Source organism: Oreochromis aureus, linkage group 3 (assembly GCF_013358895.1).
Source record: "Oreochromis aureus strain Israel breed Guangdong linkage group 3, ZZ_aureus, whole genome shotgun sequence".
In the NCBI taxonomy this organism is placed as follows: Eukaryota; Metazoa; Chordata; class Actinopteri; order Cichliformes; family Cichlidae; genus Oreochromis; species Oreochromis aureus.
In genome coordinates, this window is record NC_052944.1 from 49,017,452 (window position 1) to 49,031,696 (window position 14,245).

The following is a 14,245-nucleotide window of genomic DNA, read 5'->3' on the forward strand; positions in this document are numbered from 1 at the left end:
TGTGCTGTTTTGTAGCAGTGTGTACACCTGAGACTGTCACCTGTCTGTCTGTCCTGCACTCTCTCTCTGTTTCTTTCTCTCTGATTGTGGAATAAAAGTATGAACATGTATTTATAAGTTACACTTGTGTTTGAATCCTGCAGCTTATCACACATTTGATTTCCATGTGTGACAACTGCAAGTGTCCAGAGTGAGGACAGACTGAGGGACCCACTGCTGCACATCATCTGTGAGGCTTTGTACCCCTGATGATCCACCAGGACAAACTCAGCAGTGTGTGAGGAAGAGGAGGAGGAAGAGCCAGCAGCAGCTGACAGATGGAGAGAATAGACAGACTGTTCCCTGTTTGTGAAGGACTGCTAGGAAAGTTTAACATAACTAATTGTCTGTCCTGAATCAGTCTTATTAGGTAATGTTCAAATAATGTTATCATCCCAGTGTTTTCAGTGTGGGAGAAAGTACTCAGGGCCTTCAAGTTACACACTATGAAAGGCAGCAACAAGTTTAATATTCAGAAACCTAAAGTATGTATCAGCAGCAGAATGGAGCTAAAAATAAATGTTTGTTTCAGTTCTATGAAGCTTTGAGTATTTTGGATTAGTAGCACTGCTGTGTTTGTTGCATCATATTGCTGTAATTGTTTATATGCTTTATATATTCTGAGGTAAGTTGATCTATAGTGTTACATCATATTCTATAAGGATGTTATGTGTTTGTATACTTTCTGCCCAGTTTGACCCATTTAGCAGAAGTCAGCCTGTTTAAGGCTCTGATATCTATTCTGTATGACTTAAAGCAGTTATGACATGCTCTGATTTTCTCACCCAATAAAGGAATATTTAATATATCAGTCTGATCTTCATTCTATCAGACACAGTTATCACAGTTTGTACATTTTCTTTTTATAAATATATGTAAGCAATGAGCCAAATTTAGCAATGCCAACATACTGAAGGAACAACATTTGTCTCTTATATATGATACACCTATATATGCACTGTCAAAGATACTTCTCTTTGAGTGAAGATTTAAGGTGATAAGACATATAGATAACTGCAACTTGAATCTGTACTGAGGCTCAGTATTTGACACAGAGTTCATGTTCACTGCTGTAATAACTTATGATGATTAATATAATAACTATAATATTGGCCATATTATATTTACATTACCAAAGTGATATGACTTTAGTCTCATGAACAACATTAGCTAATTGTTATTTACTAACTAATCTTAAATGATTGTTCATTACAGAAATGAAGCCCAAAAATCATGTTTTACAGTCCTGTGGTCTCAGCCTCAGATACTTATCAAATCACACAAAGCTCTTGTAGAAACAAACAAACAAATGAACAAAATATGTTATCCTTCATTTCTGTCAAACAAAGTTGTATGACACGTTTCCAGCGGTTAGTATCATGGTTGCTAGGCAACCTGGGAAGCGCGACGGAGACTAGACCGAACCATACAGACAAACTTGCCGTTTATTTTGCAAATTGAGCTCAACACTGCCCCTAGCGTCCTGGAGCACTTCCGTTGTGATTTGGAGTTTGCATGTGTTTTGGAGTTTGCAAGTGTTTTGGAGTTTGCAAGTGTTTTGGAGTTTGCATGTGTTTTGGATTTTGCAAGTGTTTTGGAGTTTGCAAGTGTTTTGGAGTTTGCAAGTGTTTTGGATTTTGCAAGTGTTTTGGAGTTTGCAAGTGTTTTGGATTTTGCAAGTGTTTTGGAGTTTGCAAGTGTTTTGGAGTTTGCAAGTGTTTTGGATTTTGCAAGTGTTTTGGAGTTTGCAAGTGTTTTGGAGTTTGCATGTGTTTTGGAGTTTGTACGTGCTTTGTCTCTAGGGGCCACCGTAGTACACAGAGCTTTTTTACCAATTATTTTTTAAAAGTCAGGTCAAGGCTCCAAAAGCCCAAAGGAGATATAAGGGAGGCGGCTCACAACAGTTTTTGTTTGCTACATGGATCATTTTAGTTCAGCTGGGTGTCTTTCCTTTTGTTATATTTCTCTAAGAGTTCAAAATGTGTTGATTACATAAATAAAATGTAATTTTCTCTGTAGCACTTCATGGATTTCATAAGCAGCGCACCTTAGTTGTTCACACAAAGGTAAAAAACAATATATACAGTGTTATCTTCATTTTAGATGTCAAAAAGTATTTGAGGCTCCCAGTGTTTTCTTTTGCGTGGAAACCGGGTCCAAATGGCTCTTTGGGTGTTAAAGGTTGCAGACCCCTGCTGTAGACATTAAAAAGTCCATAGGAGAGATGGTAGCTGATTAAACACGTGTCATGAGATAACAACAAAATGCAAAGATTGGTGACAGCGCATGGAACCATAAGGCAACAAAAAACTGAGAAATAAACTAGACCCTGCCTGTGAATCACTCTTTGCCTCTCTTCCTCCTTCCATCCCCTCATCTCATCTATGACTCTCCACTTGCTGTCCATCTGAGAACAAGGCACAACTTGCTATTGCAATAAACTATTATTTAATTATCCACACTTAACAACTCTTACACTTAATCTATAATAAAATGATGACAGAAAAATGTTATAGAAGCAAAACATTCCAGTTGTGCTTATTATTATTTTTATACTGGAATACCTCTCCAACAACTGGTACATGTGTTAATGTTACCTGTGCTCTTTGTAATCCAGCTGCTGAGGGATCCACTGCCTTTAGTAGCCTCACACAGCTCCTACTGTTTCCTCCTCATGTCCTTACCAGCCATGTCTGGACAATGTTATATTATGAGTAATAATTTAAAAATCTATACACATAAAACACACACATGCACGCACACACAGTGACATTTTAGACCTTCTTCAGAATACTGTATATACTGTGGGCACAAGTTTCCATCATGGTGCTGATCCAGAATCCTTCCCTTATTATTTATTACTAGAGCTACAATAATAAAGCAATGAGGGGAAAAAAGTAATAAATATGAAATAATGTATTTATGATTCCATTTGTTTCACTATCCACTCTGTGCAGGCAGAAAGCTTATTACATTTTTAAACTGCAGAGATACAATAATTTTACTGCTGTAAAATCAGCATTTTGTCTTATTTAAAATATAAATCTAATACAATCTGTTTCTTAATGTATGTTCTTTAAAATACAACGTGTTTTTTTAAATATTATAATTCTAATAATCCATTATTATGTGGACATGCATATTAGATCGTTTTAAGTGAAATATAATCCCTGCAGAAAGGCAGGAAAAGCCCTGTAACTTACTTTAAAACTAAATATGTTCCCTAAAACGGTGACCGAGCTACAGACCCATGACAGCCTTACCCAGTGAGCCAGCAGCTATGACCAGCACTACCTGTGCAGTTAATAAAAGGACAGGTAAAGTTTGTCGCGCTGTTGCACACACAGCACGCTCGTTTGTTTCAGTTCGTCAGTTGCCACAAGACAGCTTACCAACGTGTACGTAATAAGCTCCTGTGTCCTTTAGACTACAGTGTGCGCTGTACACCTACTTACTGGTTTTGTCGCATCAGTCTGTGTCTCTGAGTTAATTTGTGTTTCTCCTACAGCTCCGGACCGCAAAAAATGCACGTGCACTTTGTGAGCTCGTTCCCGGCTCGTAACCAGCGCGTTCTGCCGTCAAGGGCGATCATTGGTTAATGGTGATCATGTGACTGATGCAAGCCAGATCCTTTTATTTAGCAAAAATGTGATTAATAGTTAAATATTATTGTTGAGGGGCACAGACAGGACTCCACACGCACACACACATTTAAAAAAAAATAATTAAAAATTAAAAAAAAAAATGCCTCAACAAAAGGGTACTTTGGGCACCCATCAGGAAAGGGGCGGGTGCTCAAGCCCCTTCCGCCCCCCCCCCCTCTGCACGTGCTTGGTGTCAGTTATACAAGTGAATGTCACATTTGCTCCAAAAAAGCCACCAAAGGCAGATTGCAGTCTACATGCTCTCTCCACCTGGAAAACCGGACTGATACACCTGCTGTCAGACCTGCAGGGTTTAGGCCTGTGGTGTTCTGCTCTGTCTTATACTGAACACAAATTATTTTTTTGGTCTGGCGCAAATAATTTGTGTGCCTTCTTATTTGATTCAGAACACCTGATTGTTCTGTAAATAGATTTAAATGGTTATATAAAAAACGCCTGAGGCCTTGGCTGCAGTTTTTAGGTAAATAGTACCATATAACTTTGTTGTTTGCAAAACTTGTGCATAATTTTTAGAAATGTACAATTTCTGTTTGCATTTCAAGTTATGAAAATGATTTGTTAAACATGTTTGTGGTTTTTTTTTTTTAACTCATTTTTTATTATAATTTACAACATTGCAACTCGTACTTGGCAATGATCACAAGTAGGACAGTTACAGGAACCGCAATACAGAAATACAGATTACAGTAACAGCTGCAATTAGGAAACACAAAACAAAACTGGGAAGCAAAACAAAACCCAAGCAAGCAAACAAACAAACAACAACAAAAGCAATACAAAAATAAAACAAAAACTTTATGTAATATTAAATAACATTTGACAATCTTAGCCAAAAATGAACAAAACGAAACAGACCTATGCTAAATTATTGAAATAGTAAAGCATGTATGGGTCGCCAACGCTCAGTAAACAATTCTCTCTGAATCCGCAGAACATGTGTTATTTCCTCCATCTGGTAAATTTCTCTTACTTTATCAATCCACATATTATATGAAATGTTTGTGGTTTTTACAGTAAAAAATGTAACTTTTTTCTACTCAGAGTTCAAATTTTTTTGTCTGAATTTAGATCAATTGTGCTAATATAGTATGTCAAAGTGAAAAAATAACTCAAATTTCAGATATTTGAGGTTGTGTGGAAAATAATGATACCAAACAAGGCAAGATAAACAGTTTTTAAAGGTGAAATATAGAGGTAAAATCAAAAGTAGTCAAAAACGACCAATTATATCCTGGACCCCAGAGGGTTAATTTTCTCAAAAATCGACAGTGCACTTTATAATCCGGTGCACCTTATGTATGAATTCTGGTTGTGCTTACTGACCTCAAACCGATTTTATGTGGTACACGGCGCTCAAAAATCTGTCAAAAAATGTTTTAGTATGACTTTGGTAAGCTACGAAGCCGCACCGCTTGATGGATCATTAGGGCTACCGTAGTCAGGAGCCTCGCGAACACAGACTCATAGTAATCTGCGTCCAAAACTCCATCCGCTTCAGGTCCCAAAGTCAAACAAACACTGCGGCATCACTGAGAGTTAAAAAATGTTTAAATTCTTTCATCTTTAATAAAATGATCAGTGTTGCTGCTTTACCAGGTGTAACAATTAAGTTTAACATCCAGGCATCCATGAAAACAGATTTTCTGAAATTTAACGGAGTTAGAAGTTTTGCAGGAATGACACATTTAAATGGAAGACACAAATTTATCATTATCGACACAGAAGTTAGCTCGCTAGTTTTCATGTAAACATAGCATGTTCTGACTGAGGGATTTCTGAAAAAATTAAGACGTACAGCTCTGCTATCACTTCCAACATGAATGAAGACAGAAAACAGCAGTGACTTTTGTAGGGTTACTGAAGTTGGACTAGCTGGTATATAATGATACGTGATCGATAGCATCACAGCTATGTTAGCATAGTCAGGAGAACAACTGAGATAATCCATCCACAATACGAGGTCAGCTATTAATACATCATTATTCCAGCTAGCCAGACTGTCTTACATTTTTTTTGTCTGACATAATTCAAATAACAGAGAATCACAAATTTGAAAGAAAACATGAAGAAAAAAGATTACATAATGCAAATTCCATAATGATTTTACTAAAGTGACAACTCTCTACTCTTCACCATCTAAACAGACTTGCTGTTTGGCACATTGACCTCTAAACAATGAATGTTGTTCAGACAGAATCAAACCAAGGAATAGGAGAATTTGATTATGTTTCCATAATGTGTGTTCTCTGTCGACTCTGAACTTATGAAAATAAAAGTGTTCTCTGAATTAAGCAAATCTTCTTCAAGTGCTTTCCCAGCCAGGTGTGATGGTTTTGCTTTTGTAGGCAAATGAAGCATTACTAACAATCAAATAGTCACCAAACTTCAATTTGCGGTGCTACTGCTGATCAAAAACTTTTATAAACAACTGAAGGACTACATACAGTTGCTATAGAGATATTATTTTTCTTACTGCTGTAGATAAGCAGCATGTTTCACACCATCAACAGGATACAAGAGACATTTTTCCACTTTTAATGCAACAAAATGAGTATAATAAAAAATATTCTGTAATGACAGGAGATGGAACATAATTCAGATAAGATGCACCTGGAAGGTTTCATACTAACTTAAAGACAGTGTTTTTATCCAAATAAAATAAAGAATGAACAGAAAACGAGATGAATGACATAATGATGTAGTGATCTGTTGAGTCAAGTTGTGAGATAAGTGATAACTGAACCTGTTGTGTTTTGTGTACACAGTTACGCTGATTTTATATTGAAATCTGAAAATGACAAACTTCAGCACACAGGCCTAAACAGACGCAGTCGTGGTCAGAGTGACACATTTTTCTGTAAAAGGTTCTAACTGTATAAAATCGTTTAAAATATGAAACAAAAGCCAATTTTGCCTTCAAACAACAACAACTTGCGAAAAAGTGACCTCTTCCAATCATTGCACAATGCTCAACAAAATATAAAACACAATCATTGTGAATCAGTGCACCACTGCTTGTCAGTGTAGCCTATTACACACCCTTCATGGTGCCATTTCATATTATCTTATATATAAAGTGTGTCATATTTGTCTTCTTGCAATGAAATGGATCCAAATTCAGAAATGCTTTGATGTAAACGTTATTGATTGCATGACTTTTTAAAAACTGTGACTGAAAACTGAAAGATTGGAAATATGAGAGAAAATACATGTAAATCAAAATAAAATCTATTACAGTAGAAGAAATTGCCACTTTTGACACTCAATCTTATCTGCCTTAGACCTCCTCGATACATGCTGGTAAAGAACAACACAGATGTGGCACCTTTGAAGGCCACCAGACTGTTTGCTAAGTGAAGATTTGTGTGAAGGAGTGTCAAACAGGTGCTTCATTGATTTCATACTGATCTACGCAGTTTCTAATAGTTATAAATAGGTTGTTTCTGTTTGGTAACCATAGCTAAAACAGTGGGGTTTGAACTGCTTGAATGACATCCATGTTAACTGTTTTGCAAAAGGGTGGAGAAAATATGTCAAGAGGTGTTTTCTGCTCTGCTGAGATAGTGATGTTGAAAACTGGGTGGATGCCAGATTCTTTAGGTAGGTCAAAGCAATCAAAACAAACTGTAACTTCACTCTGTAACTCTAAGTGTATCATACTTCATGTTTTTGAGACCTCTAAATCATCAGTGTGACTTTTTTTTTACCCTACAAACCTAATATATACAGTCAGACACATGCAGTGCTAGTGTGAGCGATAAACTGTTAAAAAAATGCAGGATAAGGCAAAAATGATACATATTAGGCTCAATAAAAGGTTCAATGAAGACTTAAGTTTATTGCAATTTTTTCACAGCTGAGGGGTTACACAGTTATAGAGCTGACTCATTCTATCATTCAATCTATCAAAGTGACATGTTGGTGACACATCCCAGGATATGTTTGTATTTAATGAAAAACTTACATTAACTTGAATTTATGTGCCACGTAAAAAGATCAGTAGTGTAAAAAATATTTATCTTTCATTTTGACATGCGATGGGATAATTTAAGTGAAAACAAATACACAGAGCTAAGTAGCATCAGCTTTGTCATAAGAGCTTTTTCATCTTTTTCCACCGACTTCAGTACCTGCTCTTTCCAAATCTTTTTGTCTATGTCTGCTTTTATTTCATTTAATTTTCCACCATGTCCCTACTTTAACTGAAATCCGTTGGTAAAAATGTTTGTGAACAATGTAAAACAGATTTTTGATTCAAACTGAATCCCAGTACATAACACAGCATTTAGGAAGAGCAGCACGAAATGCTGAAGTTCATACAATTGAGAGGCACACTTTACAAATCTAATTGACTTCTGTTTAAATTGTCCTTATTATTAAATAATAATCATTTTTTACTTTTTGGTGAAACAGCTCAAGGACAGTTTTCCTGCTCTGTGTAGAAACAATAGAGGTAAAATTAGACTGATGGGCAGAGTGAACCAATCAACAGACAAGAAAATGACACATCTGTCTGTGTTATGGAACAGATTTGAATTATACAGACCGATTGTAAAAAGCATTCCTAGAAAGGCCACCAACAGCACTATCATTATTGCTGTGATGGTGTAGAAAGCTTTCTGTTTTGAATGATCAATCTTCTCCATGTTTGCTCCCATTTCTCCTGGACCTGGACGAATCAGAACACAGAGAACAGAGAGGCTACAAAAAGAGATGACAATTAATGAGGCCACAATCATACAGAAATATGGAACATAGGGAACATCAGGGTAATATAGAGCTGTTAATCCAAGGAAACCAAAGCACATCAACCACACACACCCAATGCAGATGTTTCTGATCCTGACCCCACCCGACTGTCTCAGCCCCATATAGGTGATGGGGTGAACAACAGCCAGGTAGCGCTCAACACATGTCACAATGTTAAAGAATATCTCTGCAGGATAGGCAAAAGAAGCTGAATACATCCCCATTAGAAGCAACACTGAGTTATTAGTGTATGTGCCACATAAGTAAGCAATGACCCCCAGTACATTTGTCAGTTCAATGGCAGTCAGATTATAGGTGAAAATGTCAGAGTGACTTGTTGTTGACAAGAAGGACTGTCGCTGCCATCGTTGGTAAGCCACATAGAGGATGAAGATGGAGAGAAAAAGGATAACAGACATCTTGATGATGAGAAAAGAAATGGTGACTGAAATTCCAATGCTTGAGGTCAAGCAGTGAAAGGCAGAGGAAGACGAGTTATCTGACATGCTGGTTAACGTGCTGTTTGGGGCTCATGTGGAGAAAAAGAGGGAAAAAGGTTGGTCAGGAAACAACATAACAACTAAAAAGTAATAATAATACTAATAGATATATTTTGAATATTTTTAATTTTGAAACAAGTCACTATTACCAAAAATATAAGAAACTGCAAAGATATTTACCAACATAACTAATGTCTCTGAGAAATATGTCAAAAAATCTTTTTATACTTTGTATGTTGACCTGTGTGAGGTGTAACTGCTACGAACTGAAGAAAAACTGACATGAAACATAGAGGTGATGTTAGTTACTGATAAAAAAATAACATACAGTTAATAATACTAATGATCTCCACCTTACCAGTTGTAGCTCCCACATTCACACACTGCTCTTCACTGGTATCCAGCCAGCAGTGTGTAAGTCTATGTGCACGTGTATTACTAAATGTGGTATAATGATGGGCATCGCTCAAACTAATGATGGACTTTGCATGATCCCACACTGTAAAATGTGACGACATCTGTTGGCCGCTAAACTGGCAGGTTGTTTTTAACAGTGTGTTTTGTGTTTCAGGTGCCCAGTAGGTGTGGTTAGGTTGATGGTGACTGGAAACACCTATGGCCGGGAACACTGATTATAAATTTTGTTAATTTCTTTCTACCAAAAAACACATGATGCTAGCTCTCATGCAAACATCACTGACTTATTGACTGCATTTTCTTTGGTAATTTTAATTAAATTGGTTATATTTAAATAAACAAATAAACATACAAATGAGCTCATGTTGAATTTATCAGCTCACAAAGAACTTGGTGCCATATTCAGCACTGTTTAGCATCAGCAACTGTAATTAAATGTCTGAAAGACAGAAACATAAAGGAAAAACAAAATGTGATTTTGTAGAGATGCTTGAGATTATTTTTTCAGTGTATTTTTTTTATAAATGAATGAAAAAGATTAGGTGGTGCAATCATTATCAGTTTGGTGCTTCACGTTTTTTTTTTTAAATGTTTATTTATATACCTTTGTCTTTTATTTATTATTGAAAGTGAATCAATTAAACACATACACTTTTTTTTTTCACCTAATCTGACATTTCACCAATCTAATCCCAATTTTAATGTTTTGCTTAGTTAATCCCATCTTGTTAAAGAACGAGAAGAAAGTGCAAGCTGTAAAGGCATGGGCATGTTCAGCAACAATATTCAAGTAGACTGTGGTGTTTAAATGATACTCAGTTTGTACTAAGAGGCCCAAAGTGTCCCCCAAAAAATCCCCCACTGGCAGTATGACACCAGCAGCCTGAACCATTGATGCGAGGTTGGATGGATCCATGATTTCATGCTGTTTATACTAAATTCAGACTCTACCATCTGAATGTTGCAGTAAAAACTGAGACTCATCAGAAGACACAATATTTCTTTTCTTTTTCTTTTCTTCTGTTGTCCAGTTTTCATGCTCTCCACAAACTACAAGACTGCTTCACAGAGACAGACTGGGACATATTTGAACACCAGGACCTAGAAACTTTCACAGGATCAGTACTGGACTACATCAAGTTCTGTACTGCAAATGTGACTGTGGACAAAAGCATTCGGGTTTTCCCAAATCAAAAACCCTGGATGACCAGCGAGGTCCGCTCACTCCTCAAAGCCCGTGATGCCGCCTTCAGATCAGGTGACAGAGCTCTGTACAGGGCTGCTCGAGCTGACCTGAAATGGGGGATTAGAAAAGCCAAGTCAGACCACAAAAGAAACATCGAGTCCCACCTGTCCAGCAACAACACACGGGAGGTGTGGCAGGGAATGCAAGACATCATCAACCACAGAGGCAGCACTGCGAAAACAGAAAATCCGAGTGTGCAGCTGGCAGAGGAAATAAACAGCTTCTTCGCCCGCTTTGAAACACCACAACAGCAACACTCATCTGCTTCAGCCCTGCTCCCATCCTCATCCTCACCTGGTTCCTGTACCGCTCCACTCACTGTAACGCAGCACGATGTCAGACATGTGCTCCTAGCAGTGAACCCCAGGAAGGCGGCCGGTCCAGACGGAGTACCTGGCAAGGTACTAAGAGCATGCGCACACCAGCTCACCCTCATCTTCACCAGACTCTTCAACCTCTCACTGGATCAGCCATCCCACCCAGTGCCGAAGAAGTCTCCCATCTCCAGCCTGAATGATTACCGCCCTGTGGCTCTCACACCGGTAATCATGAAATGCTTTGAGAGACTAGTCCTTCAGCACATCAAGGATTACCTCCCCCCAGAATTCGACCCCCACCAGTTTGCATACCGCCCAAACAGATCCACAGAAGACGCCATCGCCACAGCCCTCCATGCTGTGCTGAGTCACCGAGAGCAGCGGCAGAGCTACGTCCGAATGCTCTTCGTGGACTACAGTTCAGCCTTTAATACTATCATCCCGGGCATCCTCATCAACAAACTGGTCACTCTTGGCCTCCCTCCTCTCACATGTACCTGGATAAAGGATTTCCTCACAAACCGGCCCCAGACTGTGAGACTCGGCCCTCATCTCTCCTCCACTCGCACACTGAGCACCGGCTCCCCACAGGGCTGTGTGCTGAGCCCCCTCCTGTATTCTCTCTACACCCACGACTGCAGTCCGACCCACAACAACACTCTCATCATCAAGTTTGCTGATGACACCACGGTAGTCGGACTCATCTCAAAGGGAGACGAGGCAGAGTACAGAGAGGAAGTCCTGAAGCTGGCAGCCTGGTGTTCAGAAAACAACCTGGCACTGAACACTAAGAAAACCAAAGAGCTCATTGTTGACTTCAGGAGACACAGCACTGACTTAGCCCCCCTCTACATCAACGGGGAGTGTGTGGAGAGGGTCCACACTTTCCGGTTCCTTGGTGTCCTCATCTCTGCTGACATCTCCTGGACGGAAAACATCTCAGCGGTCATCAAGAAGGCCCAACAGCGGCTGCACTTCCTGAGAGTCCTCAGGAAGTACAAGCTGAACTCCAACCTGCTGCAGACCTTCTACCGCTCGTCCATTGAGAGCCTGCTAACCTACTGCATCACGGTATGGTATGGCAGCTGCACCAAGGCGGATAGAGTGAGGCTTCAGAGTGTGGTCAAGACAGCACAAAAGATCATCGGCTGCCCTCTCCCCTCCCTGATGGACATTTATTCCTCCCGCTGCCTCAGCAGAGCAGCAAACATTATCAAGGACAGCTCCCACCCTGGTTTCAACATGTTCAACCTGCTACAGGTGCATCAGCACAAAAACCCACAGACTCAAAAACAGTTTCTTCCCCAAAGCCATAACCACCCTGAACTCACACATGCACTGATAACACAGCCCCCCACTTCCCACTTCCTCTATGGACCACCACTATTTATACCAATTCTATGTGCAATAACTGTATATACATAACACTATTTATTACATATTACTTACGGATTGTAAATTGTACATTTTATATATATATACACATCTTCTTCCATATGTTAATACTGTCCATATGTATATAGCGCTGCAGAACTGTACCCCCCCCCAGCATGTTTACACTGAGTAGGAGATGCTCTGTATCTCATTGTACAACTGTATAGTGACAATAAAGGCATTCTATTCTATTCTATTCTATGAGTTTGTTCAAATCGTAGCCTCACTATTCTTTTCTTAACTAATGTGTGGTCTTGTGCTGCTGCCTCAAATTTTATGTACTGTGAGTTCAGAGATGCTCTTTTACTTACCTCAATTGTAACATGTAGTTATCTGAATTAATGTTGCCTTCTTATCGGCTTGAAGCAGTCTGTCCATTCTCCTCTGACCTCTTATATCAGCGAGGCATTTCTTTACACAGAGAACTGCAGCTCATTGGATATTTTCTCTTTTTTGACCAGAATTGGTAAACCCTACATATGTAGTCGCAAAAAGTTGACTTGGGATCTTTTGGGGATTTCCTTACTTGGATGATTGAGCATGCTTTAGGACCTACAGATGTTTATGGGGGGGAATTTGAGCTAGGACAGGTTAGCTTGTCCATTTGTATTCTGACTTTTGTTGCCATGATGCCAGGTCTCTCTTGGAAATGAGATTTTTAATCTCAATGAGATTTTTTACCTAGATAAATAAAGGACTAATAATAATTAAAAAAAAAAATTACAAATCCTGAACCATCAATCAAGAACTGCTGGTTCATCTTCAGCTTTAGAACCATTTTTCAGCTCTGCACCTAAAACTCATCATGTGTTTTCATTTTCGAAAATCTTGCACACAGAAAATTAAAAGAACAACAAATCTATTAAGTGAAACTTCAAGAAATTAGTTGTATTAAACACAATTCAGTATTTACTGTTTTCTGCATTGATTTTGAACCCCCAAACAGTTGTTATATTCACTTGCAGACTGATGAAATGATTGAAATGTGTTAAAAAAATGATATTAAAAAAGGATAAAAAGTTGTTAAATGTCATTCCCTTTCATGATGCTATGTAATATATTGGCCCATTTTATTCATCTAAATAACCTCTAAAGTTATTTTTGTGATTTCCTTTTTGTTTACCTACATCATCTCCAGATGACCATGAGATTTAACGAGCTGCTCACTGTAAGATGGATTTTAATAAAGTTTTATTAGATTTAGACTCACCCAGAGGTGTCACTCACTCCTCCACACATTTTCTCAAAACCTTTAACACAAATCCAAAAATCTTAACTACCTTCACAAAACCCCAGACTTTTCTGTCAAAATCAAACTGTCACCTCAAAATAAGACCACACCTCAAAACCAAACAATGTGTTCACATCAACACAGCAAGTAAAAATATATTGACCACAGAACATTCGTTAGACACTACAGGAAATAATTGAAGACACAGCATCCAGGACATGTAGTTAACAGGAAATACCTATTGTAACTGTATTTAACAAAACATTTATGAAGCACTGGTTGTTTGCGAACCGCTATGTATCAGGACAGCAGAGTGAAACTTTACATTTTACTAAAACTACAACATATACAGCATGTACTGCTTGCTGATCCAGCTGTTCACATGAAGCCATAATGTCCTGTAGCCACCCAGCAATGTAAAGGGATGTGCAGTGTTAAATGACACCAGGTTTGCATGATGGTTTCGAACCCCCCAGTTACCTACGGCTGCACAAAGGGTGACATTGCCATCATGCTCGCCACGGACTTCTACAATTGCACGTTGACCAATAATGTTCCCGCCTCTCCACCTCCTTTTTGACAGATTGAACCCTGCTTCATCTATGAAAATATATTCATGGGGCCTTTCCATGAAATCCAGCTCAAAC